Source organism: Cervus canadensis, chromosome 12 (genome assembly GCF_019320065.1).
Source record: "Cervus canadensis isolate Bull #8, Minnesota chromosome 12, ASM1932006v1, whole genome shotgun sequence".
In the NCBI taxonomy this organism is placed as follows: Eukaryota; Metazoa; Chordata; class Mammalia; order Artiodactyla; family Cervidae; genus Cervus; species Cervus canadensis.
Genome location: NC_057397.1, coordinates 27,417,051 through 27,443,879, shown reverse-complemented (window position 1 = coordinate 27,443,879; position 26,829 = coordinate 27,417,051). Strand labels below are relative to the sequence as shown.

General features: G+C 38.7%; 1 long non-coding RNA gene across 1 annotated transcript; it reads left to right on the top strand.

The window, feature by feature from the left end:
- The first annotated feature begins 14,792 nt into the window (after positions 1-14,792).
- Positions 14,793-26,473, top strand: LOC122450806. The gene is made up of 3 exons (XR_006272231.1): positions 14,793-14,959; positions 22,745-22,746; positions 26,461-26,473. It is a non-coding gene; the product is annotated as an uncharacterized LOC122450806 (long non-coding RNA).
- Positions 26,474-26,829: the final 356 nt, after the last annotated feature.

The following is a 26,829-nucleotide window of genomic DNA, read 5'->3' as shown; positions in this document are numbered from 1 at the left end:
GTTGATTTCTTTCTTCAGGTTTGGAAATATGTTTTGTCGTTACCTTGGTAATTATTACTTTGTCGTGCTTTCTCTTTCCTGCCTTTCTAAGGCAGTTGAACATATATTAGACCTTTCCATATTTCCCTTGTGTTTCTTAGGCCCCTTTTACAAATTCTCCATTCTTTTTGATCTTCATGTTTGAGTCTGAATATTTTCTACTAACCTGTCTTCAAGTTTACAAAACTGCTCTTCTGCTGTGTCCAGTATGAGATCAAACACATTTACTAGTCTTTAATTTTCATTGCTGCTTTTTGTGATTCTATAATTTCCATTTTATTCTTTTTCCTGGATGTTGGACTTCCAGTGAAATATTTCGTTTTGTCATGTATTGTCTTGAATACTATAATTACAGTTATTTTAAAGTTTGTGTTTGAGAACTACATGGATTGGGCCATCTGGAAATTTTGTATGTTTTCTGTCATTTGACTCTTTGGGATGCCTATAAATTTTTTGGCTATTCAGCCAAGGTATTGTTCAAGGAAAATTGAGAAGACTCTGGAGGATGTGTGCATATCTTCTAGTAGGCAGCCTGAGTTGGAGCAGATCACCTTAATCTAATATAAGAATGATTCAATCGAACTGAAGTTTTATAGTTAATTTCTACCTCTGGTTCTCCCCTGTTCCCAGGCTTGGCTCTTCTGTGTCTTTACCGTTTGTCTAGGGTTCTTCCTCTTTGGTAAGGCCTGAATACTAGTTCTCACACCCTCAACACTAGACGACTACTGAAAATTCAACTTTTGTGCAGTGACTTCTGCTTGGTTTCTTTGTCTACCATCTTATATACATTAGAATTTGCCAAACGCCTCTAGGAGGAAAATAAAAGTATCTTGAACTCCTTTCTCTGTGCATTCTTTCTCTCAAGGATCTCTGCTCTAAAATCACCACTTAAAAAAAATTGTCATATATTGATAATATTTCGAAATTCAGACTCTATGTTGGAAATAGGAAGAGAGATTTTAATTGCCTAAAGTACTAGAAGAACTTGAAAATGCTTTTGTTTAAATGTTGTATTTCCATAGAAGTTCCATTTATCAACAAATAGGCAGAGTCTAAGTAGTATGTAACACTAAACTTAATTCCATCTAGGATATACATAATTGATCATACTCCTTAACAAGACATGATAGAAACCAATGATCAGTTCAGTTCAGTTCAGCCGCTCAGTCATGTCCGACTCTTTGCAACCCCATGAACCGCAGCACACCAGGCCTCCCTGTCCATCACCAACTCCCAGAGTCCACCCAAACCCATGTCCATCGAGTCAGTGATGCCATCCAACCATCTCATCCTCTGTCGTCCCCTTCTCCTGCAGCAGCAAACTCAAAATGAAAAATACACACACTAAGAAAGAGTCACTGTTAATAACTATAAATGGAACATAACCTTTAAAAATTGGGAACTGCCATATTGTATACCTGTAACTTATGTAATATTGTACAGCAACTATACATCGATTATAAAAAAAAAAGGAGTTACTATACCCTGGCACACATAATACATGGCACTGTGATTTTCAAATTGGCTGATTTTGACTCACTGACAGATAGCATTTTGAAAGTTGGTTGTTTTTATTAGCTGAAGAGTGAAGTTGGCATCCTATTGAGATGAGACTCAGTGAGGTTTATGGTTATTCTTTCCATTTCTGGGCTCTTGTCCTATGAGATATTATCCATTTCAAAAAGTTGTGCTATTTCAGCAATTTCTGGTTCAACATTGACAGTTGCCATTTCACAAATATTAGAGAGATTGAAAAGTCCTATAAGATCATTAAATCCATCCCCCTGGCACTGTAGGCGAGGCAAGTGGAGCAAAACTATTTTTTTTCTTGAGTGGGTTATATTTGGTATGGTTGTTTCTAGTAAAAATAATATTAAGTAAAATGGGTGAAGGTGCCTAGGTAAGTGAAAAATTTCTGCAGAAATTGTCATTGTTTCGTTTCTTCCTTATCATTCTGAATATCATTAATTATTCAGTGCCTATTTTATATTCTGAATGCATATTTTAAAACAATTTCTGAGGTTTAACATATTCTTCATTTAAAACCCATGATCTAATTAATTTCAACATTGACCTGATAATTTAGGGCTGAGTCAAATACCACAACCCATAGTCTTGGAAATCTATTACCTCAATCTATAAAGTGATGAAAAATACATAGGCTGCATTACCTTTAACTTAATGATAATTTCACAGATGTTTGTATTTTTTCTAACATTTAAAGGTAGCAAAAATATTCTGGTTAATATTCAGTAACCAAATATTATTGAATTTAGTCAAATTGACTGTTTCATATTAATTTATCATGTGATAATATACTAAGGAAGTATCCATGTGTAATTATTTAAATATCAGTGGTATTTATTCATTACATTTAGTTAAATTAAAATTTAAACATCTTACAAATATCTACTTTATCATAAGATATCAGTGGACTGATAGAATATGGATATTATATTTAAACACAAGAAGGATTCCTTATAAGTATGTAATCATCAAAATATTTTCTGATTTTGCTTATTATTAGATACTATTTAAATAAATCACCCAAATTATTGTGTAGCATAATCTTTGTAATACAAATCTGGCTACACATAAATGAATAACAATCTCCTTTCAACAATATCAAAACATCACCTTTTATAAATAAATTACAAGAAAAAAATAGCAAGAAAATAGAGAAGTCTATATATTGACTATGATGGTTATTAATAGCAGTTCTAAAAGGTTTGACTTCTAAACTCTTGAGCTAGTGAATAAGATCATTCAAGCTATGACTTTGGAACCCTACTACATTATTTACCTAATTTTTTAATTACATGATTCTAAAAGAACAAAGAATCACACATTTTGTAAATATCCTTTGGGCTTTTGTAAATATCCTGGTGGTTCAGCAGTAAAAGAATCCACTTGCAGTGTAGGAGACCCGGTTTGGATCTCTGGGTCAGGAAGATCCCCTGGAGGAGGAAATCACAGCTCACTCCAGTATTCTTGCCTGGAAAAGTCCCATGGACAGAAGAACCTGCAGTCCATGGGGTCGCAAAGAGTCAGACACGACTGAGTGACTAAACAACAACAAAAGAGCAGAGCTCAAAATGTAATAGAGAAACTATGGATCCTATTGTCCTATTCCTGGTGGTAGACATATTCCAAAATGTTGACGAATTGCTGGTACAAAATAATGCAACATCATAGTCCCATACACTCAGAGGACATATGTTGCAGACAATCTCAACTACTACAGGGGCCTTACCATAACAATGTGAAGTTCAAAGTCAGGTACAGATTGTGGCTGCTCCCATTTCAGTACCAAATAATGAAATGCCACTTGCAAGATTCCACTCCCCTCATCTAGCTTTGAACATGTAACCCAGAATGTTATTTGAATAATTTAACATATCTTCACTAGTAAAAGCAAAGTTCTCCTGGCAAAACATTTAGAGAATATGCATGAAAAGTTTCCAATAGGTATAGAGTCCTGCAATTTTGTAAATCTACATGTGATATGTTATGTTGATATTAATACTTAAAAGATTTTAACAAGATAGAGACTTTTGGGGAGGAAACAATGACAGATTAATAAGTCAGTAAGCCAGTTGGGTCAAAGGAAGACTCTCTTAAAGGATAAAGAAAATCTTGCCTAATTGAGAGTTATATAAATATTTTACCCTCTGTCCCTGGTGGCCTGAAATCTATATTTACCTTCCTGGTTCTTGAGACCATGCAATGAGCTATGTTCCTTCAGTTGGTCTCAGAAGCATAGATTTTTCTCATAGTTTGAACATCTTGCAACCCTGAGGGTGATTGTACTTTAAATCACCTTAGTATGTATTTCTCACATATCAATGTCCCTGAACAACAAAAAAATATCTCTTCTATGTGATGCTCACTCCCCCTACCCCACAGAATGTTGTCTGCTTCAGAAAGACAAACTTGCAGTCCTGGGTTTATGGAGAAACTGCATGTTGATTTCCAATACTGTGTTTTCCTGGAATCTCAACCACTGGACCACCAGGGACGTTCAATTTTTTTTTTTTTTTTTTCTTTTTGGCAGCATCCAGCAGAATGCCAAACTTCCCCAACCAGGGATCAAACCCATGGCTCCTGTGGTGGAAGCCTGGAACTGCATTATATGGCACTTTCCTAAAGCACATCCAAATGTAATTTCTGTCACACACCAATCTCATCTTTGCTACCCTCTCTACTTTTTACATTTCAGGTCTATGCTTCTCATACTTTTTCTCTTCACTACACTTTCCCCCTCCCTCCATCCTCTCTACTTCCTCATCCCCTGTGTAAGAAGCATCATTACTGTAATGTTAGAATCTTACATCTTTAGGAACTGTAATGTTAGAATCTTATATTTTTAGTTGTAGATCTTCTAAAAGGGCTTCCACTTCCTTGGTGGCTCAGTGGTAAAGAAACTGTCTGCCAAGCAGAAGATATAGATTTGATCCCTGGGTAGACAAGATCCCCTGGAGAAGGAAATGCAACCTGCAATATTCTTACCTGGGAAATCCCACGGAAAGAGGAACCTGGTGGGCTACAGTCCATGGGATCACAGAAGAGTCAGGCATGACAGGGACTAAACAACAACAGATCATCTAATCCTATTCTTTCCCTTAGGAGGATCAAGAAGAAAGAAGCACACTTGATTTGCCCAAGCTGCATTAGTTGCAGTAAAGCTATCACTAGATTTGTTGTTGTTTAGTCGCTCACTCATGTCCGACTCTTTTGTGACCCCATGGACTGTAGCCCACCAGCCTCCTCTGACCATGGGATTCTCTAGGCAAGAATACTAGAGTGGGTTGCCATTTCCTTCTCCAGGGGATCTTCCTGATTCAGATACAAAGTCGTTTTGATCTCCAAGTAAATGTTTACTTTAAGGCATGTTGTTCTTGCTGGAGGACTATGCTTTCTCAAGGACTGATCTGTCCCCTCCCAGTCTAATAGTCAGGGGCCACTCTTGTCCTAGAGATGACATGTACTTCTCAACCTTTGTGTTGCTCCCAACAGTTGGATCCTACACTGTAATGCTGCAAGAGACTCTAGACGTCCTACTTCAAAAGAATATGAAAAAAATAAGACATATCCAACATAATTGCATGTTATAATTCAAGGTTACATTGTTAAATTTGTTTTATACATTTAGGAGACCCCAACTTCAAATATTAGAATGCTGGATTAGGAATCAAGACTCTCATTTTGGGCTTGCTTCTAAGTACCTTTGAAAGTTTGGGTAAATTTCTTAATACCTCTTTTTTTCATTTGCCTTATCGGAAATTTAAGAGGATTGTACTAGATGATTCTTCAGGTCCCTTCCAGCTAGAAATTTCTGTGATTTTTTTATCATGCAAAGTAAAGTGGAAAGCTGCGATAATCACATAGCTGCTTCAAAGAGTAAACAAGATTCTGTACTTTGCTGGTCTGCATATTTCAGATAATAATTATTTTTTAATCCTAAATCACCAGTAAAATTGCTTCTGCTTTCACTTTACTGTGTGCCAAGGTAGGCAAAACTCCATGTTGACTCATATATACGAAGTCTAGTGGACCATGGGAAGCAGAATGCTAGACTGAGCTACTTGGAATTGGCATACCTTGCTTAGTTAAAATGGATCCACATTCGCTGTGGCAGAATCAGAAAGGCAATGCACACAAATATAAATAAGTGGAAAACTTCAAGTCTTGTTTATGTAACTACATTCTAGTGTATATATGGGAAGATATTGCAAATTAGGAAAACTTAGCTTGTCAAAACTGGCCACTTAAAATTTGTTCCCACTTCCTTTTCCCTGTGATTATTATTTTTTTAGCAGTGATTCTTAATCACCTCCTTCACAAAAATAAGTTGAAGTGTCTCTTCAATTCATTTGCACTTTTACTTTCCCAGCTTTTCCTGACAGCTTTTTCTTGGATATAGCATTAAATAGTTCTGCTCTGGTTCTACTGTATTAACCCCGGGGCTGAGTTTTGCCTTTATGTGCACAGACCAACACATCGGCAGTATAGTTGACTTTTCTAGTTGAGTCCCTTAAAGGAGATTTTTAGTCTACAACTAAACATTAACGTGTCCACTGTTTTCTGTATTTCAAAAATTTCCCTGAGAATATCCCATTTTAAAAAAATGTCCACCATTAAATCCCTTATTTCCCAATGAGAGTAAAATGGAAATAGGTTCCCAATTAAATGTTTCTCTTTGCCACATCTCCCATCCTCAAACCTCCTCTCTTTCATCTTCTGTTCAGTCCAGCAGTGGACACTGTATTCAAAGTAGGGATCAAGTAAATACCTCAAAAGGTATAGCTTTACTCTCTCCTCTCATCTCCGTCCCCTTTGATGAGATAACCTAGTAAATCTGGGTTCCTTTTTCTAATGCAGTTGTGCTCTGTCTTGATGGTTTTCCAGATTTCCCCACAATATCCTCAAATCCTTTCCTGGGTGTATGTTCTGCATAATTGGCTCCTTGATCCTGTACTTAGTAGTTTGTATCTTTACACCTGAACCATGTTTGGCATCCTCTGCCTTAATCACCTGCAATTTAAATCCTTCTCAATCTGATAATATTGCACCTTATTATTCGCTAAGACTTCAGTGTTAGTATAACCAGCAAATTCGATGATCTTTCCTTCTCTGCACACGTCCCCAAATAGGTGGGCCTGATTCCCAGAGCTCTAGAAAGCATGCCATTTCTAACCCCCTTTGAAGCTGAGCTTGCCATCTAAGACTGCCTTTTGTCTACAGCTCTTAAATTAGTTTTCTGCAACAATACACTATTTTACCTCCTATTCCCTGGGTCTGCTTTAGATATAAATCTTCGACATCAAATCTTGTCAAATGCTTTTTGAAAACAATTTTTTCTTATCTATTGAGGCAGTGCTGTTCAACGGCTCTGGACAATGAGAGAAATATGGCCTCCCAGGCCTGAGTCCATCTTGACTATCTCAAAGCAATCTGACTAGTAGTCTCTATGTACATTCAGAGAAATTCAAGCAATCTATTCAAGTAGATGAACAGATAAAGTAAGCAAAAACAATTTCTTGTTTTCTTTTCCTACATGTTTTGGAAGAGAGCACCAGAGCCCAGTTTTTCCATGTCCTTTCTGGAAAGAACTACTCACTGGTTACAGGGGCTCTGTCACACAGGGCTTGGGTTTGGGGCAGAGAGCTTGTATGTGTAGTGGACTTCACATGCATACTGGGTGTCACCTAAAGTGACAATGATGATGACTGTGTGTGCCTGTTAAGTTGCTTCAGTTGTAGCCGACTCTTTTTGACCCCATGGACTATAGCCCGCCAAGTTCCTCTATCCACAGGATTCTCCAGGCAATCCTGGAGGGTTGCCATGCCCTCCTCCAGGGGATCCTCCTGATCCAGGGATTGAACCCACATATCTTATGTCTCCTGCATTGGCAGGCAGGTTCTTTATCACTAGCACCACCCAGGAATACTGAGACTTTGTTAGGCATTTACTGTATGCCAGGCCCTGTCCTAAGCAATCTACATTGTTTTAATGTAAGTTCATCATTTTAACGCAGATACAAACTGTCTGAAAAGTTGTTGAAATGGGAACAGAGAATCCCTGTGTACCTTTAACCCAGTTTTTCCTTAGTGTTAGCATTCTTACATGTTCACAGGATATTCCTAGTGTTCCTTACATGATCACAGGATGATAATCAACAAGACTTGGAAATTAACATGATGTACTACTACTAACTACAAACTAGTATAATTTTTGCAAGTTTTTCTTCCATCATTCTTTTATTATGTACTAAGTTGTTGTGTCTCCTTAATCTTCTTTGATCTATGACAATTCCTTGTCTCTCCCTGTCTGGTCTGTGACAGTCTTTTCTTGTCTCTCATGAATTGACACTTTTGAAGAGTACCAGTCAGGTGTTTTGTAAAATGCCCTCCAGGTGAATTTATTTTCCTGATTATTTTCTCATGATTAAGATTATGTATTTGGGACAATTTTACCATAGAAATGATGTGCTCTTGTCAGTGAATCATACCAGGGCATGACGCTCACCTTGATTATTTGATAAGATTGTGCCTGCAGACATCTACACAATAATGTTAATTCTTTTTGTATTTAATGAATATTTGGGAGAGATGCTTTGAGACTACATGAACATGATATTTCTACTCAAGCTTCTGCCCACAAATTTTAACATCCATTGATATAGCTCACCTGTAACAACTATTACTCTACTGGTTGTCCATTGATGATTTTCATCTTCCCTCATTTCTTCCACATTTATTAATTGAAATTCTTCTATTAGAAAGAGCTTTCCTTTTCCCTAATTTATATGCTTATTTTATCTCTAAATCAATATGAACACATGGATATTTATTTCATTTTAAGGATGATGTGTAAGAGAGCCTTCAAAAATTTACCAGTGTAGGGACTTCCCTGGTGGACCAGTGGCTAAGATGCTGCCACTGCAAGGGGCCTGGGTTCCATTGCTGCCAAGGAACTAGATCCCACATGCTGCAACTAAAAGTTTGCATGCTGCAACTAAAAGATTCCACATGCTGCAACTAAGATCCAGTGCAACCAAAATAATTAATTAATTAAAATGCTTAAAATTTACCAGTATAAAACTATATTGCTCATTATGTGTGAAAACATTGGCAATGTCTATGTAGAGAAAATAAGTCTAGGAAAAAATATGTTTAGCCAGGTACTCAGAATGAATAGAACTTTTCTGAAGGAAAAAGTGACCTACCAGGAATGCCCCAATGACCACCCGATTTGCCTCATTGGATTTGAAAATAGAAGACCATCACCACTCCTGCATCTTACCTCATGAAACATAAGGTTGGAGAGAGGTAAGCAGAGGTGTAAAGATTCAGTATCAGAAATGATTGAGCAGTTGGTAAATCTAATAAATCAAGAAGAGAGCAGGTAGCAGGGTGTGATAATGGAAAGAAACAAACAAACAAAAAAAATGCCTACCAGCTGTCTATGGAGGAAGTCCAGTCAGGGAAGTGAAATGTACCAGCATACAGCAGAGGAAATTGAAACTGATAGGAGGGATGATGAAATAACCCTGCCAAATGGGCCCTGCTCACCCAAGGCTGTTATTAATAAGTTGCTGACACAGTCCCAGAACTTATTCATGATGCACCAGGCTTAGGTAATCAAGAAAACTGGATCCCAGGAGGGTAGGACTGAGGTTATTGATATAATCCTTGCCCCTGTCATATCTGGCTCAGAACTGGTGTAGGCCTGGGCCTGTGGGTCTATCTGCCAACACACCAAATTGCAGGGAGTAGAAGACAAAACAGGAGAAATGAAACTGGTGGCAAGGACGCCCTTATCGAGCAGATAATCAAAGTTTTATAGCAACACTTTTGCTGACAGCAAATATTCATCTGTTGTTCTATATATCCCTTTATTTATTTCCTCAATAAATATTTATGGAGTACATACTATATTCCAAGCATTGTACTAAGCTTTGAGAGCTCAGAGGTAAACAAGAGATGATCCCTGCTCTCAAGAGGTATTTATAATCTTCAAGTTTTCTCTAAGCCCCTGTTTGAGAATCCCTTTCTCCAATTTACTCCTTCACCAATTAAAATGTGTGTGTGTGTGTGTGTGTGTGCGTGCAAGCCTGTGCACATGTGTGATAAAGATCTACAATGATCTCTGCACTGTACGACCTTATAATGATTATAGGTAAAAGTTTTTGCACTTGCTCTAAAGGAGCTCATAAGTAGACTGATAAACACAATTGTGATATGGTATGATAAGTGTTACACTGAAAATGTACACCAGATCTATCAGGATAAATGAATGATGCACCTGACTTAGACCAGCAGCATTGAAACTTTCTTAATAGCAAAGACAATGGCCTGAGTCATGAAGGAAAAGCTGAAGGTTTTCAAGATTAGTTGATGTAGGAAGGATGGAAATTCTGGATATAAGAGGCTCCCAAGTTCATTCATTATAGAAGTGCAAGTCACAGAGTAAGACTAGATATAGAGTTCTGGGAGGGAAGAGGTAAAATATAAGAGTAGGGAAGCAGGCAGGTAAAGTCTGAGACCCAAAACAGGCCTGTTAAAAAAGACCTCACAGCATCCTTCCAAGTCCTCGCATCCTGTGACAGAGGGTGGAAGGGACCAGAACTTCCCAAATTCCATCACTCAGGTAAATGTCATTAAACAAAGCTGCTTTCAGGGAATCTGACAATCACATGTATGTGCATATGTTTGTGTATGTGTATATGTCTATATATAGGGCTTCCCAGGTGGCTCAGTGGTAGAGAGTCCACCTGCCAATGCAAGAGACTAGGTTCAATCCCTGGGTCAGGAAGATCCCCTAGAGAAGGAAATAGCAGCCCGCTCCAGGATTCCTGCCTGGAGAATCCCATGAACAGAGGAGATTGGCGGGCTACAGTCCATGGAGTTACAAAAGAGTTGAACATGACTTAGACTAAACAACAACAACACAACAATATATACATTTAACAAAGATTCACCTTTGTATGTGTGAGGTCTAATAGGAGCTCTCAGAGAAGAAAGGGGTCTCTGCTGACCTGAGGCCTGGATCAACACTCTGCCTCTAATTCCTTTTCCTGTGGCTTAGAAAAGATTCTGGACAATAGCTTCCAAAAGTGAATTCCTCCTCTTTTCTTTTTTTTTTCCCTGAAAACAGTTCATAAAATCAGTACATTTCATGAACCAGACTACATCTGGTTGGTCTGAGGACTTTATTTTTGAGAACCTAATTTTGCCACCTGATGCAAAGAGCCAATTCATTGCGAAAGACCCTGATTCTGGGGAAGATTGAGGACAAGAGGAGAAGAGGTTGAGATGGTTGAATGGCATCACCAACTCAATGGACATGAGTCTGAGCAAATTCCAGGAGATAGTGAAGGACAGGGAAGCTTAGTGTGCTGTAGTCCATGGGGTCACAAAGAGACAGACATGGCCCAGTGACTGAACAATAATAACACAGTGGGGCTGCCTTCAGAGAAATCTCTTAGTTTTATAGAAACTGTCCTGCACACATTGCTTTTTCCTTCAGTCACCAAAAAATAACAATATATGTCAGAAAAAATGAAAAGCTATTGTTCTCCCTTTGCTGTTGCAGTGTTGCATAATAAGCAGAGACACAATGGAGAACTCTGCATGAAGTCCTCAGGAATTCCAGCATAGAAACAGGCCCAAATCGTTAGACTGATCTCCAACTATGATCCTGAACTATGTTTAAAATACGTTTTGCTCCCCAAGCCATGATGACCAAATATCTGTTTTAACCAAGCCACCAAAATTTCTGATGCATAATAGGGAAAGTATATATGGAAAAAATGGGGAAAGTATATATGGAAAAAAGCTATAAGACTTCTACATCAATAGTTTTCTCTCTTTTTCTCTCACACAAAGACACAGAGAGAGAGAGATATTAGTAAAATGAAAAATTACCAATTACTTTCTCCTCACAAATCTAAATTCAATTCTAAGCCGTCTTGAGCCAATGGGAAGGGGTGAAAAAACTTCCTCAGAGATCTATGAAAGCTTGCAAAATTCCTGGTGATAGAGGTGATTGCTTTTAGGGCTAATGAATTCTCAATTTTGCAAGTCTATTGGAGCAGAGAACACCTGGGTTGGCTTGGATATCTGGTAAAACTTGATTTTTATTAAAACAGAGCATTGATATCTTTCAAGACTTTCTATTAATACCACAGATATTGAATGCACGGTTTTACATTGTTAACACGTTTCTGGAACATGTGACAATTTATATAATACAATAACTATAATGCTTCAGATTGCAAATTTTAACTCTGTATTTTATTAACTAATTTATTGACAATTCTGACAAAGCAGTGAACATTTGTATAATATCTATACTTTTAATATATGTGTGTATGTATAACATATACTTTATAAATATATTTTATTTTCAACTTCATAATTAGGTTATTTTAGATAGTCATGTTATCATGTGGTCATATTACCCAGGTCTCCCACATTATAGGCAGATTCTTTACTGTCTGAGCCACCAGGGAAGCCCTTATATTATCAGCACTTTGTATATGAGTTCAGTTCAGTTCAGTCACTCAGTCATGTCCGACTCTTTGTAACCCCATGAACCGCAGCACACCAGGCCTCCCTGTCCATCACCAATTCCCAGAGTTTACCCAAACCCATGTCCATTGAATCGATGATGCCATCCAACCATCTCGTCCTCTGTCGTCCCCTTCTCCTCCTGCCCTCAATTTTCCCAGCATCAGGGTTTTTTTCAATGAGTCAGCTCTTCGCATCAGGTGGCCAAAGTATTGGAGTTTCATCTTCAACATCAGTCCTACTAATGAACACCCAGGACTGATCTCCTTTAGGATGACTGGTTAGATCTCCTTGAAGTTCAAGGGACTCTCAAGAGTCTTCTCCAAAACCACAGTTCAAAAGCATCAATTCTTTGGTGCTCAGCTTTCTTCACAGTCCAACTCTCACATCCATACATGACCATTGGAAAAACCATAGCCTTGACCAGACAAACCTTCGCTGGCAAAGTAATGTCTCTACTTTTTAATATGCTGTCTAGCTTGGTCATAACTTTCCTTCCAAGGAGTAAGTGTCTTTTAGTTTCATGGCTGCAATCACAATCTGCAGTGATTTTGGAGCCCCCCAAAATAAAGTCAGCCACTGTTTCCACTGTTTCCCCATCTATTTGCTATGAAGTAATGGGACCAAATGCCATGATCTTAGTTTTCTGAATGTTGAGTTTTAAGCCAACTTTTTCACTTTCCTCTTTCACTTTCACCAAGAGGCTCTTTAGTTCTTCTTCACTTTCTGCCATAAGGGTGGTGTCATCTGCATATCTGAGGTTATTGATACTTTTCCCGGCAATCTTGATTCCAGCTTGTGCTCATCCAGCCCAGCGTTTCTCATGATATATATGAGTAAACTAAAACAAAAAATGATCAGGTGAGTTTTCTGAGTTTGAAAAAGAAAGTAATGCCAGGGCCAGGACCATAACCTAAGTCACCTGGCTCCCGTTTTCAGTATCATTATCCAGATACACTGGCAGATTAAGTAAAGATTTGGTATATACAAACTTTTCAGCTGTATATACCAGCCCGAATTATTGCTGTTTGTAACTTTGATAGTTTCAGATAACCTTTAATTCTTGAAGTCAGTCACAACCTGTATTGATAGTTCAAAAATCAAATTTAAAAATTCAGACAAATAAAATATACATCGGAAGAAAAAGAGGAAGAAGATGAAGATGGAGGCAGAGAGGGAGATGAGTCATTTTAAGGATGTTTTGTCTAAATGTCATACTCAAACTAGATGCTAAAACCTAAAGCTGAGGGACTTCCCTGGTGGTCCAGTGGTTAAGACTGTGCTTCCAATGTAAGGGGCATGGTTTTGATCCCTGATCAAACCCACTAAAATCCCGCATGCCACACGGTGTGCCCTAAAACATTAAAAAAAATAAATAAAGCTGAAAAATCAAATCCCCAATACCATGTAGTCTTTAAATTTAACTCAAATTACAAGTATGATATGTCAACCACTGCTAAATACCCAAAGTGAAATAGTTCCAGGCTGCAAGGAGCTCATAATATTAAATTACTATTAGATAAAAATCAAAGTATGGCTATAAAACACACATATGTTAAACAAGCCATAATCGATATTATGAGAATTTGCTTTTGTGGTACTCATCAGTTCATATTGATAGTTATCAAATTATTGTTAATTTGTCTTTCAGTTTAGGTAGTCAAGTTATTAATGATATGCTGCCAAACAGAAATTTTCATAGACAAATCAAGTAGATATATTTAATATGAAAGATTTAAATCATATAAAAATATATTAGAGCATTCTAATTCTTTGGGGAATGAAAAGATTAAATAACTCAAACCATAAGAAAAAAGTAATAGGTTTTACATGACATTCTCTCATGCCCAATACTCTGCTGTGCTTTTTATGGGAAATTACAGCTGCTGGAGTTAATTTAATTTAATGTAATTTAATTGTTGAATTTGTATTTTGTACACATCATTGGAGGCCCTAAAGCAATAATATGTTTTTCTTTAAATAAATAATTTTCTCTCACAGTTTAAAGAAATGATTGGCTTAGAACACATCATTATACTGTAGAGAATGACCAAACTATACTAAGTACCAAACAGAAAGGTTTTCCTGACGGCAGTCCACCAATGAAAGCACTGAAAGAATTAAGGAGTTGCTTGTATATTTTTGAGATTAATCCTTTGTCTGTTGCTTCATTTGCTATTATTTTCTTCCAATCTGAGGGCTGTCTTTTCACCTTGCTTATAGTTTCCTTTGTTGTGCAAAAGCTTTTAAGTTTCATTAGGTCCCATTTGTTTAGTTTTGCTTTTATTTCCAATATTCTGGGAGGTGGGTCATAGAGGATCCTGCTGTGATTTATGTCGGAGAGTGTTTTGCCTATGTTTCTCCTCTAGGAGTCTTATAGTTTCTGGTCTTACATTTAGATCTTTAATCCATTTTGAGTTTATTTTTGTGTATGGTGTTAGAAAGTGTTCTAGTTTCATTCTTTTACAAGTGGTTGACCAGTTTTCCCAGCACCACTTGTTAAAGAGGTTGTCTTTTTTCCATTGTATATCCTTGCCTCTTTTGTCGAAGATAAGGTGTCCATAGGTTCATGGATTTATCTCTGGGCTTTCTATTCTGTTCCATTGATCTATATTTCTGTCTTTGTGCCAGTACCATACTGTCTTGATGACTGTGGCTTTGTAGTAGAGTCTGAGTCAGGCAGGTTGATTCCTCCACTTCCATTCTTCTTTCTCAAGATTACTTTGGCTATTCGAGGTTTTTTGTATTTCCATACAAATTGTGGAAATTATTTGTTCTAGTTCTGTGAAAAAATACCTATTGGTAGATTGATAGGGATTGCAAACTGAATCCTATAATTGCTTTGGGTAGAATAGCTCCTGAAGCTTCAATTCCAGAAAAATTAAATGACCCAATCAAAAATGGCCAAAGAACTAAACAGACATTTCTCCAAGTAGACATACAGATGGCTAACAAACACATGAAAGATGCTCAACATCACTCATTTCAGAAGAAATGCAAATCAAAACCACAATGAGGTACCATTTCACGTCAGTCAGAATGGCTGCTATCCAAAAGTCTATAAGCAATAAATTCTGGAGAGGGTGTGGAGAAAAGGGAACCCTCTTACACTGTTGGTGGGAATGCAAACTAGTACAGCCACTATGGAAGAACAGTGTGGAGATTTCTTAAAAAACTGGAAATAGAACTGCCATATGACCCAGCAATCCCACTTCTGGGCATACACACTGAGGAAACCAGACCTGAAAGAGACACGTGCACCCCAATGTTCATCGCAGCACTGTTTATAATAGCCAGGACATGGAAGCAACCTAGATGCCCATCAGCAGACGAATGGATAAGGAAGCTGTGGTACATATACACCATGGAATATTACTCAGCCATTAAAAAGAATTCATTTGAATCAGTTCTAATGAGATGGATGAAACTGGAGCCCATTATACAGAGTGAAGTAAGCCAGAAAGATAAAGAACATTACAGCATACTAACACATATATATGGAATTTAGAAAGATGGTAATGATAACCCTATATGCAAAACAGAAAAAGAGACACAGATGTAAGAACAGACTTTTGGAACTCTGTGGGAGAAGGTGAGGGTGGGATGTTTCAAAAGAACAGCATGTATATTATCTATAGTGAAACAGATCACCAGCCCAGGTGGGATGCATGAGACAAGTGCTCGGGCCTGGTGCACTGGGAAGACCCAGAGGAATCGGGGAGAGAGGGAGGTGGGAGGGGGGATCGGGATGGGGAATACGTGTAAATCTATGGCTGATTCGTGTCAATGTATGACAAAACCCACTGAAATGTTGTGAAGTAATTAGCCTCCAACTAATAAAAAAAATTAAAAAAAAAAAAAAAGAATTAAGGAGTCTGTTTCTTTCCTTTTATGAGAATGTAAATGTCTTAAATTCTCACCAAACCCCACTGCCATGGTTACAGAACTTGGGATAGATACTCCCTCTCCCTCAGCAGCTAGCCTCCCTCACCCACACTTCCCACTGTGTAGTTCATGCCCCACCATCTTGCACTGACTCTGTGAGTGTAAGTGTGCTGCCACTTGTACAGATGTGTGTGTCTCACATCTAAAGCATTCATTCTATAAACCACCATTAATGTCAACAAAAGCACAATAGTCTCTAATTCAAAGAAGTTCATGGACATTCTTAAGGATATTGAAGTTTAATAAAAATAAAAGTGAAAAATGAAAAAATGACCTTATATCCAGCTTGAGTTATTAACAATTGAGTATTTGACTCTTCTGGCTGTCATTTAATGGTAATTCCCATTTTCTCTTCTCCTACCTCCCCAGACGCCCTCATCGTAGTCTGAATATCTAGGATTCAGGAGAAAAAAAGGATACAAATGCTCTTGAAAATTCTTACTCTCCTTCTTTTTAGAAGACAGAAGGATATACCTAACAGCCAATGAATCAGTAATGTGATGAATAGGATATACATTAATATTTTTTAATATGGTCAACCTATGTATTTTCCAGTTCTTACCATGTTTGGGGAATCATATGTTATTTACTCATCGTTATACACTAGCATAGGCAACATTAGCTACATTTTATTGATGGGGAAACCAAAGCAAGCAAGGTCAATGACTTTTCCAAAGTCACATAGCAAGTAAAGGGACAGTTAGAATTTGTCCTTTGGTTATGGTCAACCCTGAGCTGTTTTTCAATGAGGTGTTTAATTGCCATACCCTTGTTCTTGGTGCTGACATCTTTACAGACATTCATTGGCACAGTCATGATGCACTTGATTGTCATATGCAACTCATGCTAAATTTTACTCTCACGCTTCCTTTAGAGATCTGTAGGTTAAAAAACAAAAAGGCCTAAGTCTCATGTCTAATTTTTTTTTCAAAAATGCAAAATGTAAGACTATAAAATGTTTTGAAAAAGAAGCATAGGAGAAAATTCTTCAGGATCTAGGACTATGCATGGAGTGTGTAGCTTTGATGATGAAAACATGATCCACAAAAAGAATTATTGACAAGTTGAAAACGTTTACCCCATGAAACACCTTGTCAAAAGGATAAACAGACAAGCTACATGGTGGGAGAAAATACTTTCAAACAATATATCTGATAAAGGGCTAGAATCTGGAATATACAAAGAACCCTCAAAACTCAACAGTAAAAATAATCCAGTGAGAGAAAATAAACAAAAAACTTGAGGAGACCTTTTATTGAAAACAAATAAAAGATGACCAACATCATTAGCCAGTCAGGAAATGCACATTAAAATGACAATGAGAAATCACTACATACCTATCAGAATGGCAAAAATTTTTTTTAAATAATGTTTATAGGTCTAATAAATATAAAGTGATATTTTATTGTTAAAAAAAAATAATGAAAACATCAGAAGCTGGTGAGGATGCAGAGAAACTAGATCACCTAGTGGGAAGGTATGATACACCCTTCTTGAAGATATTTTGGTAGCTTTTAAAACACTCCACAAGCAACCACCATACAACCTAGCATTTATCCTAAAGAAACAATAAATTCAGGTTCGCAAAAATACCTGTATGTGAATGTTTATAGATGCTTAATTCATAATAGCCAAAAACTATAAATAATCCAGGTGTCCTTCAATGGGTGAATAATTAAAAGAACAAAGTTTTGATACATACAACAATCTGGATGAAATCCCAGAGAATTATGCTGAAAAGAAAGCCAGTTCTTAAAGATTACACAGTGCTTCCATTACATTACACACTTGAAAAAACAAAATTCCAGAAATAGAGAACAGCTTAGTGGTTATTGGGGGTAAGGAAATGATGGGGTCAGAAAGAATGGATGTGGCTAGAACATGGCAACTGAAAGACCATGGGGTGATGGGAATATCTTTCTTCTTGACTGTATCTGTGCTGATGTCTTGGTCATGATTCTTGTACTCTAGGTCTGCAAGATGCTATCATTAGGGAAGCCTGGCTCTTTCTGGTTTCTTTCAAAAGACTTTATATGAATCCACAATTATCTCAGAATAGCAAAGTTTCATTAAGAAGAAAGTCTGATATCACCAAGTCATGAGAACACATGGTGAGCACAGAGGTTGCTGCCTGATCCTCTCAGCCTGCCAGAATCCCACGTGGTCTGTCCCTGTGTCACCAGCAAACAACCATCCAGAGCACATTGGGTTATGATGTAACTGAAAGTGGGGTCCAGCTGCCCACTGCTCAAAAGCCAGTAAAGAGGCAAGGTTGGTGGAAAGTTTGCTTTATTTCGGATGCCAGCAACTGTGGCAGCGGGGATGTGTTGAGGGGAAGCAAACTCCAGAGGCTGACTCTTCTCCACTAACAATCAGGGGGCAAGGGCTTTTATAGACAGAGAAGGGGGCTACATGCCAGTTCTTGGAACTGTGGCATCTTATGTCACAGCTGCAGCCTGGGCGTCGTGTGGTTAACTTCACATGGCGGGGTTTCAGGATCTATAAGACAGTTCACAGGATACGGCTCTGAATATTATCTGTAGGCCTTGAGAAGGAACCTAAAGTCCTGGACAGTGCTTAATGACTAAACTATTACTATTTTTGTCCTTTGTTTTCCCTTGTTTCTACCTGTTCTCACTTCTCTGATTAAACTTATTCTTTGGTTAAAGTTTTTGCATAGACAAAAGGCAGTCTGAGGACACGGGGGACAAGGGTCCTGCTCCATTTCAATGTCACCTCTCATCCTAGCTTCCCAGACCTGCCTGGCTTCTGCTGTCATGATTTGTCTTCCTCTTTATAATTCCAAACTGTCTCTTTATACCTTCTGATGAAAGCCATTCCCTGTCGTTAGCTGGGCACCGATTTCTAGACATGAGCTCTTTTTCTTACTCGCTAAATGAGCCCATTCCTACCCCCCTTGCTGTGGGCCCAGGAAGAGTCTCTGATGCTCCATCTAATAACATGGGGCCAGATGTCCTGGGGGAGGTGGCATCTAACTGAAGCTGACTGAATTAGGTGGAGGTCACTAAGATGTAGTATCCGAAAATTTGAAAGTTAGATATTTTCTCCCTGCTTGCTGTTCATGACTCTATCCCTTTCTGCTTTGACAGTAACTTTGCTCAGGACCAGACCCACGCTCTTGAATGTTTCCTTTTCTTCAAGTCACCCATGACCTTTATCTGTTGGACACCAAAGTCAAACATAAATAAACATACAGTGAGAACTTTGGAGCTTTTCCAGTTTTACCAAAAGTGAAAGTGTTAGTTGCTCGGTCGTGTCCAACTCTGCAACTCCAATGACTGTAGCCCACCAGGCTCCTCCGTCCATGGAATTCTCCAGGCAAGAATACTGGCGTGGGCTGCCATTTCCTTCTCCAGGGGATCTTCCCAGCCCAGGGATCGAACCTGAGTCTCCTGTATCTCCTGCATTGCAGGTGGATTCTTTACTCACTGGGTCACTTGGGACTATTACTCAGCCATAAAAAATAATGAAATTGGGTCATTTGTAGAGATATGGATAGATTTAGGGACTGCCATACAGAGCAAAGTAAGAAAAAGAAAGACAAGTATCGTTCATTAATGCAAGTATATGGAATCTAGAAAAATGGTACAGATGAACCTATTTGTAGGACAGGAATAGAGACACAGACAGAGAGAACGGATGTGTGGACCTGGAGGGGAGTTGGATGGGACAAAGTGGGAGATTGGGATTGACATATATACACTATTATGTGTAAAAGACAGCTAGCAGGAAGCTGCTCTATAGAGCAGGGGGATCAGCTCTGTGCTCTATGATGACCTAAAGGAGTGGGATGTGGGTGGTGAGAGGGAGGTCCAAGAGGGAGGGGACCTGTGTGTGTGTGTATATATACACACACATATATATAGCTGATTCATTTTGTTGTACAGCAGAATCTAACACAAAATTGTAAAACAACTACACCTCAATAGCACTTTTTTTTTTTTAAGAAGCAATTGTAAAACCAACTCATGCAATCAAACAAAGCTTGGGAGAAACGGTAGTGCTTCTTCAAACAACATGTCTCTGAGCAGAGGAGGACAAAGGATGGAAAAAGAACAGACACCCCAACCAGCAATGTCCTGACTTGTTTGGCTTTCTGCTGAAATTAGAGGCACTTTTTAAAATAAGTTCAATGATCAACCTGGCCTTTCTTCCATCCCCTCCCTCCAGGCCTTTCCTATTGTCTTTAATTGCATAGCATTCCATTTTCTAATTTTTTTGTGTACATTCTATAAAAATCTTAAAATGGCTTGAGTTTTTTTTCCAAGTTTTTAAAAATTTCTTCCCTTTTTAAGCTAAAGACTTCTATGTCTTGAAAGATCATTAAATATTCATCATTCCCCAAATCTAAAAAGGGAATGAGATTACACAGTGTTTCAAGGATCCAGTCAGTCTCTAACCCTCTTCACAAGTGGCCAACATGCTAGGATAGCACCATGCACAAGCTGTTTAAGAACAGTTGTTGTTCAAAAATGTCAGCTGAACCACAATTTCATTAAAATTAACATAGGGTATTCTTTCAGAAAACAAGCAAACAAACAAAAAAAAAAATCAAAATACTCACAGTCTCCCTGGTTCTACATCTGTGTTTGGAGCCAGCCAAACTTTTAGCAACAGTTCTACTCCCCCTCTCTTACTGGTCCCCTTGGCACCTGAATTTCGTGTTCCCATTTTCTTCCAGCTCTCTTCACACCCAAGAGGTGACTCATTTTGGTGGGAAGCAAATAGGAAGATGCCCATGGTTTGAAAATGTTCACATCAGAGTGTTAAATGAGTGCAGGAGATGATACTTAAAATACCTGTCACAACTCAGGTAGCATCTGCTTCAACAACACAAACAATCCAATATTTTCTCGTCTCATCATTCACAGCTCTTTGAGAAAAAACAGAGAGCAGAACAAGTGACTATTGAAGCCAAATAAACACATTGTGGTTCCGACAAGTGGGACAGACCAGGCTATTTTAAAACCTAAAAAATAAAATCACCTCACTTGCCTGTGTGTAGTGCACATATTTTGACAAACTTTCAAAGCCTGCGTTTTTGTGAATTAACACAGTTGTCCAAATATCGGTTGATTTCAAGTGATGATAGCAGTGAGCGTGAAGATAGCATAACTGCTCTGCTATACATGAGCTACATGTGAAAAAATTACACATTTACACACACATACAGAATATATACAAACTTTATAACTGATCAGACAGGACTTCTTAATTTGAATCATTAAAACAACCATATGCTTTGTGTTAGAGACCATTCCATGCCTTTGAAGAAGTTAAAATAGATAAAAAAGCATAAGTATCTCTTTTGTATTTCATGTCCTATTTGTACAAACAACAGAAAATAGAAATGTATATCTTAAAGGTTGCCATGCAAGTTTCTGGGATGAGCGAGTTTCTAAAATTCTATCACCCCCATACTCATATCAATATTTAGAAATTTGCTCTACAGAGAGATTGATTTACCATATGTGGTGATAACAGTGATTACAAACTCCCAATATTTCACAAACCATGATATAAATTGACTTCACTTCACACTCCTGGATGCCCTTAGGCTCCTCCCCTACCAGGGAAATGGTTTCCATGGCAACCAAAAGGGAAAAAGCACAGGGAAGGAAAGGGATAAAAAAAAAAAGAGGCACAAAAAGCTAACGGAATGAGGCACCTATGGAATAAGCAAAATATGGGCAAGTGTGGGATGTCAGAATACTCCTAGGGCTTCTAGACCTACATACTTTCAGAGATGCTAAGGCCGCGCTGCCTGACAGGTCAGACAAGAAGGAAAAAGACTGTTTGTGGTTGGACTTGTTAAAATGGCCAACCACAGGCAGGGCTGCCTGCTAGCTCCCAACGCAGATGTCTTCCAGCAAATGAAGCCTGCACCACCACGGATCTGCAGAACTCGTGTGGGCATGGCTGGACCAGTTCAGAGAGCCAAGAGTGAGATGGAAACAGAGCTGTTTGCAAGAGCTCGGAGTCACCCTTCTCAAGGCAGCTACAGCCCTGTCTCGGCCACACAGAGAATTTTCCCATGAGTGTCAGGCACTAAAATCCATCCCAATCAGTTGGGGCACCAGTTCTCCAGAACGAAATGTTAGGTAGCCCCTGCTTTTATCTTTTTCTCCATGTTGCTGCAGTAAAATAGGCAGCGAATGTAATTTAATTTTATTAGATTCTTCATATATGTGGCTTTTAGAAGGAACTCAAGGGAATGCACATTACTTATAAACATATATTTTTTAATTAATTTTTCTTTGTAATTCAAAGTAGATATCTAATGCATTCATGAAATGGTATGCATTCCCTCTGGGGGGCAATTTTAATACCTGCAATTCCCCAGCTTGTTAATCAAAGACTTTTTAGCCTTGTAGATAATTTATATCTGCTTAATGTTCAGAAGGTTGAAATTGCAGCTTTATGGAAAAAAAAATTCTTTACCTCTGACAAAATCAGAAAAGATGAAAAACCCTCGTGCAATTTCTACAAAAATGGGAAATGAAGGAAATACTCTTTCCTTCTGAGCTTCTTTCCATGAAGATATTTTGTAGCTTTATGGGAGAAAAACAAAAACAGGTTTTTCCCCCAGAAGGCACAATGACATTGCTTGCCTTAAAACACAGCAATGGTCAGGAGTCTCCATCTCAGAAACTGCCTATTTCCAGTAGTTTTTTATTTTGAAAGAACATCATTTTTGCTCCTTATGAAAATAATATTGACCCCAAAAAAATTGCATGGAAGAATTTCAATTTTGTGAGGGTTCAAGTCAAGTTTAAATTCAGGTTTGCTAGTCTCAGGCCTCCATTTGCTTTTCTCCTGTTATATTTATATGTCACCCTGTCATTAAACTCAGTTTTTTTCTGCGTGTAGTCAGACTAAGGGAATGGTTTCAACTGCACCCAGGAAAGTGGCTTTATACAGAGAATGGTAGCAGGGAGGTGCCTTAAGTCAGAAAAAGAAGGGATGTGACCTTGTCCTTGGTGAGGCACTGCTCCTGCACATCTGGAAATGCCTGTATGAGCATCGGCACATATACAAACACCTTCACTGGGACTTGGACTTGGGACACACACACACACACACACACACACACATGCGTGTGTGCATGCTAAGTGTTTTTAGTCATGTCTGACTCTTTGCAACCCCATGGACTATAGCCCACCAGGCTCCACTGTCCTTGGGGATTCTCTAGGCAAGAATACCGGAGTGAGTTGCCATGTCCTCCTACAGGGGATCTTCCCGACCCAGGGATCAAACCCAGGTCTCTTATGTCTTCTACACTGGCAGGTCAATTCTTTACCACTCACGCCACCTGGGAAGCCCTTCCTTGTAGGTACACAACTACATTTTAACTGAAAGTGGTGGTTCTACCATGGGGGTAAATGGAACATGATGGACTTTTAGAGATGGAAGGAAAGTTTGAGAACTACCCATTATAATTAATGGCTAACACAGAGGGGGAATGAGATGTGGCCTTATTTTTGCAGCCAGGTTGTGCTCACACTGAACCTTGAGCTCCCCTAACACTCCTAGATCATTTTACTGCTGACATCTGGCCTGCCCATTCTGCAACTCAGCCGCGGACTTTCCCAAGTTGGTGGTGGATCATCATGTTGATTACCATTACAGTTCATCTCACAAGCTAAGCCTTCCTTTCAGCCTGCTCATACCATTTTCAACCTTCTTTTTGTTATTTTGGTATTTGCTGTTCATCCTGGATTTTGAGTCAGTCGCAGAGTTGAATAGGATGTGACTCACGACTCAATCTTAGTCCTCAGTTCAGCATGACACAGGCCCAAATGAAGAAAGGCTATCTGGGCTGCTAGGAGAGACTTCACTTGGAGTAAAAAGAATATGCACTCTCGGATGTTTAATCAACTGGGACTCTATCTTGCCGGGCTATCAGACTACACTTCTAAACTTTATCCACTAAGGGAAACTATGGAAGAGTTTTGTGAATGCCTCTTGAAATCAAGAAGCACTCTGTTTCTCCTTGACCACTTTGCCTATCAAAAGAAAGGGGAGACGTGAGTAGTTTGGTGTGGCAAGAATCCCTTGTGTTGCTTCCAACTGTCTTTCCTTTTGTTTATTCTTTGGCTTTACTGGACATTTTTTCTTACTGACATCTTTTTATGATGCAATTATATTTCTTCATAAGAATTGTTTTATTTAATAATATCTATAGTTTTATCTGAGCATTTATCTCCCTCAATTTAGAAGCTTCCTGCTAATGTTCTTCCTGATCTTTATACTGCTAGTCCCTTAATATGAACCTAAGTTTCTCTATCTCTGGGACTTCTCTGGGGGTCCAGTAGCTAAGACTTCACGTTTCCAATGCAGGGGGCATGGGTTCAATCTCTGGTCATGGAAACTAAGATCCCACACGACCAAAAAACAATTTTTTTAGTATTAAAAAATTTTTTGAAAAGAATCTAAATTTCAGTATCTCAACCTATAATTCAGAAAGCCAAATTTTATTATTTAACAGCATCTCTGACTTTCTTAAAGGTCACAACATTCAGTAGGAATGCACTGATAATATCATGTACAACCTCAAGTCCTTTAAAAAGTGGTTTCTAAAAATTTGTTTTTATTTATAGATCTGTATCACTTTTTCATATAATCTGGAGAAATAGGAGGGAGCTAATTTCAGCAATACATGAACTGTGAAATTCCAGATGTTCAAGCTGGTTTTAGAAAAGGGAGAGGAACCAGAGATCAAATTGCCAACATCCGCTGGATCATCGAAAAAGCAAGAGAGTTCCAGAAAAACATCTATTTCTGCTTTATTGACTATGCCAAAGCCTTCGACTGTGTGGATCACAATAAACTGTGGAAAATTCTGAAAGAGATGGGAATACCAGACCACCTGACCTGCCTCTTAAGAAACCTGTATGCAGGTCAGGAAGCAACAGTTAGAACTGGACATGGAAAAACAGACTGGTTCCAAATAGGAAAAGGAGTACATCAAGGCTGTATGTTGTCACCCTGCTTATTTAACTTATATGCAGAGTACATCATGAGAAACACTGGGCTGGAAGAAGCACAAGCTGGAATCAAGATTGCCGGGAGAAATACCAATAACCTGAGATATGCAGATGACACCACCCTTATGGCAGAAAGTGAAGAGGAACTAAAAAGCCTCTTGATGAAAGTGAAAGAGGAGAGTAAAAAAGTTGCCTTAAAGTTCAACATTCAGAAAACTAAGATCATGGCATCTGGTCCCATCACTTCATGGCAAATAGATGCGGAAACAGTGGAAATAGTGTCAGACTTTATTTTTTTGGGTTCCAAATCACTGCAAATGGTAATTGCAGCCATGAAATTAAAAGACACTTACTCCTTGGAAGGAAAGTTATGACCAACCTAGACAGCATATTAAAAAGCAGAGACATTGCTTTGCCAACAAAGGTCCAATTAGTCAAAGCTATGGTTTTTCCAGTGGTCATGTATGGATGTGAGAGTTGGACTGTGAGGAAAGCTGTGTGCCAAAAAATTGATGCTTTTGAATTATGGTGTTGGAGGAGATTCCTGAGAGTCCCTTGGACTGCAAGGAGATTCAAGCAGTCCATCCTAAAGGAGATCAGTCCTGGATGTTCATTGGAAGGACTGATGTTGAAGCTGAAACTCCAATACTTTGGCCACCTCATGGGAAGAGTTGACTCATTGGAAAAGACCCTGATGGTGGGAGGGATTGGGGGCAGGAGGAGAAGGGGATGAGATGGCTGGATGGCATCACCGACTCGATGGACATAAGTTTGAGTAAACTCCAAGAGTTGGTGATGGACAGGGAGGCCTGGCGTGCTGCGATTCATGGGGTCGTGAAGAAACGGACACGATTGAGTGACTGAACTGAACAGACTGAATGGGTTGCATGGCTCTGGATAAGTCTTCTGTCCTTGAGGATGTCATTTCCATGAAGGAATCTCATGCTTCCAACATGTCAGGATGTCAGCTGCTTGCCTGCCTTTTCTGTCTGCCATCTGAACTGTGCTGAATTTGGGCAGAGCTCAAATGGGCTGAGGTGACAAGAGCAGAAGAATAAGCAGGTTGAGATAAGAAACTCAAAAAGTGATCCTGGGTCCTGACCCACTGACCACTTGTCAGCATGCACCATGGCCACAGATGCCAAACAAAAGACCTCATGGCTCTGCCCCTGAGGACCACATAATCCATGCCAGGTCCATATTGTACCACCACCTCTCCTAATTTAAAATCTTTGCTTCCATTCTGGTATTCCCAATTTCCAACCGAATACCACATGCTTCTTCTTGGCCCATCTAATTCATCCCTTCAGCTTGAGGTTTCTTTAAAGTATCAAGTTTTCATGTCAATTTCACACAAGAAGTTATTTTTTAGATCTGTCACATAATATTTTGAGTGGCCATTTTGATGTTATGAACAATGGGTGGCTGTGGGGGTGAGAGATGAATGAAGTAGGGATCTGAGATGAAGTGGTGATGGTTTTGTTTACATGAGCATCTTTTCAGAACCAGAAAACCCAGAAGGCTACATCAAATTGGTTATTTTAAAACTTTTCTCTTGGTTCTCTGTTTAGCTTGTGACCTCAGCTCTGTTCTTTTGGCTTCACCTTGCATCTCACCAGACAACTCACACTCCAGCCTGAACTTGGGAATCTGGCCTTGCATTCTGACTTACTAGACAAGGACAGGAGTTTGGTTGATTGTGGGAATCTGCTGAGCTAGTCTTGCACATTCTGACCACTCCCTATTTCTTCTTTCTTCTTATA